The sequence below is a fragment of the Anopheles aquasalis genome, chromosome 2, assembly GCF_943734665.1.
Source record: "Anopheles aquasalis chromosome 2, idAnoAquaMG_Q_19, whole genome shotgun sequence".
NCBI lineage: Eukaryota > Metazoa > Arthropoda > Insecta > Diptera > Culicidae > Anopheles > Anopheles aquasalis.
The window spans coordinates 9175001-9177500 of NC_064877.1; the positions used below are offsets into that span (position 1 = coordinate 9175001).

The 2500-nt window shown below is 47.4% G+C and overlaps 1 protein-coding gene across 1 annotated transcript in view; it reads left to right on the forward strand.

The window, feature by feature from the left end:
• Positions 1-2075: 2075 nt before the first annotated feature.
• The window catches only part of LOC126569899 (MORN repeat-containing protein 4 homolog), a 2436-nt gene continuing 2011 nt past the window's right edge, over positions 2076-2500 (forward strand). Inside the window, exon 1 of the mRNA XM_050227300.1 lies at positions 2076-2184. The gene's annotated coding sequence lies outside the window, so the exon portion shown is untranslated. The remainder of the gene's footprint in view (positions 2185-2500) is intronic.

The window sequence follows — 2500 nt, forward strand, 5'->3', positions numbered from 1 at the left end:
TTGCCACTAGGGCTTATTCAATGAAGGTCCTGAACATTAGTCCAGAATGTTCCTTATGGTATACAAGAAGAAACATTGTATTTCTCTTCTTCCTTTATCAATCATCAGGATCGAGATGCTTAACTCGCAGATTGTCGGCGGATACATGATCTGGCCAACGATGAGTTGGCCTGTTCAAGAATATTCTTCCAGTGATCGCGAGTGAGAGTCCCTTCACCTTAAAAGATATTAAGGCCTGGACTTTCGTCAGCCATTTTCATTCTACAAACAGGTGAGATCATCAAACAACACGTATTCCTGCTTATGTATGACCGGTTGGCTGGTAGTGACCTAGCGCGCGAATCTCTTATCTTACATCATTGTCTCAACGAACTTTTTAGCTTCCTATTAGTACATCACCGCCGAACGGGGTCGGAGGGCCTTACTCAAACGTAACATACATCATGTAAATAGTATAGGCCATAAACACCAGTCAGTAGAGTAGATTATCATCGATAGGTCTAACAAACCGAGCCCCGAAACACAAAGGGCTGTCTCGAGGTTCAGTTCGGTTCACATGTTTATAGATGCGCGCACAGCCATTTTCATTTTCCGCGACTGACTTCTTAATTTGGCTACCACCACCTGTTACCACCCGTGTTATAAGCGAACACACTCCAACTCCCTAGGAGCAAGTGTTGAGCGCGTTGGGCAAAAGTCAACCAACCGGAAAGGGTTCCACTTCCTTCCGATCGTCTTGGCGATAACGGGAGGCGGCTGTTTTCGGGTGGTGGAAGCCATTACAATTGCTTACCTCGAATGCGGCCGTTTCACTTTCGTTTTGATTCGTTTAACATTTTAAAGCAACAGACGGGATTCATAAACCACCTGGGCGCCCGCGTAAAACGCTTTGTCGTGAGGTCGTGAGTCGCCCCGTTACAACACGTGACTTGAGAAGTTTCCGGATGCCGAACCGTGGAACACATTATGCAGTGTGTGCAATCTGTGTATCTCGGTGGAGTGGCACCGTTTCTAGTCACTTTTCATATCGTCAGTGATCGATCTGTTGGGGGTAATTATGTTCCAACCACATACCACACACGGAAGCCGAGACACGGTACAACACTCGCTGATTAGCTTATGCGTCCGCCCCTCAACCGAGCGAGATCAGCATCGTCGTCGCGGTCTTTGGTCGCGATCGTAGTACTTTGCTCTCCGTTGCGTGTGCCGTGTGCCTTATGCGGTAACCGAATTGTATCACCACGCGGCACCATTACTGGATGGCAATGCGTGTGCACCACGCCGGGAGATAGACGATGGTGGACGCTGCGGATTCGTCTCAGTAGTTGTGCACCGAGTAAAATGGAAGTGTCGGCAATGATTGTCGATAAAATTGAGGTAGGCCATGCTTCTTCGCTCAGAAATGCACATGGTGCTCAATCACATTCGATGTACTGATGTACTGGACTAATCCGAGAGGCCTGTGGATAAGGCCTGTTTCGTGTTGAGTTGGTATCACTCAAGCGCATCAGATGAGAGCAGAACTAGAACAACAATTTGCGGTATTTTCATCTTCCTGTGGCTTTGCTTTAAATATTGTTTAAGCAAGAGGAAACATACAATCTGACATCACTACTCCGTTGATTTGTACTAGCATTTTCTTCATTTTACAAGATTTTTGTTATACAATCTGAACCTGCTAGAGAGCAAGGTGTTAACATGGAGTTGCACTTGTTTTTAAGAAATATTTCTTTTGAAAAATATTGCATAAGCCTACGCTTCTCGTTCGTATCGTTGAAAGCTTCATAAAGCATCACTAAAGCCAGACGCCCGGCGGTTAGTCCCAAAAACCCACAAATGGAATTTATTGGACAAGTAATTCATTACAGATTTACACGCCCCGATGATGGATCTTGGCAATTGGCCGATCCTTCTCTCACTGACCTGAAACACGCTTTGGACACAGTTTTTCCCGCCCAGTTTTTCCAAGCCTTACTGCAACCGTTTTCCACCTCCATTCACTCGGCTGGCTGCACTCGTCGCCCATCGGCTCGATGCAGCTTGGAAGCCTTTTGTAGGCTTCGATCGTTACCAGTCGCCACAGTAACGCGAACAAGCCAACATCGGAGAGCTGGGTGGGCAGCTGCTGGGAACGGGATTTTGAACGTCCGGAGACTGCAGGCATTCTCCGGTGGCCGTTCGCAGGTAGGGCCAGAAAGAGTTCCGAATTAAACAAAAGAAAAAAAAAAGAAATAACACCCGCCTAGTGCATCTGTGTGAAAGAGTCGTAGTAGGAGTAACCGTTTAGTGGCACAAAGAGGAACAATCGAAGATGAAACGACAAGATAACGACTGGAAGGCGCCATTGCCGCCAAAGCGGACGTACCGGGCGGACGGTGGCGCGCACTTACGCATGCCGCATCTCTTGTAATTGTGTGTGGTCAAGATGTTGGAATTGAAAGTGAAATTATTATAGCTGGACCATCTGGCTGGCTAGCCGGTTCGGTGGCGATGTGGAGGA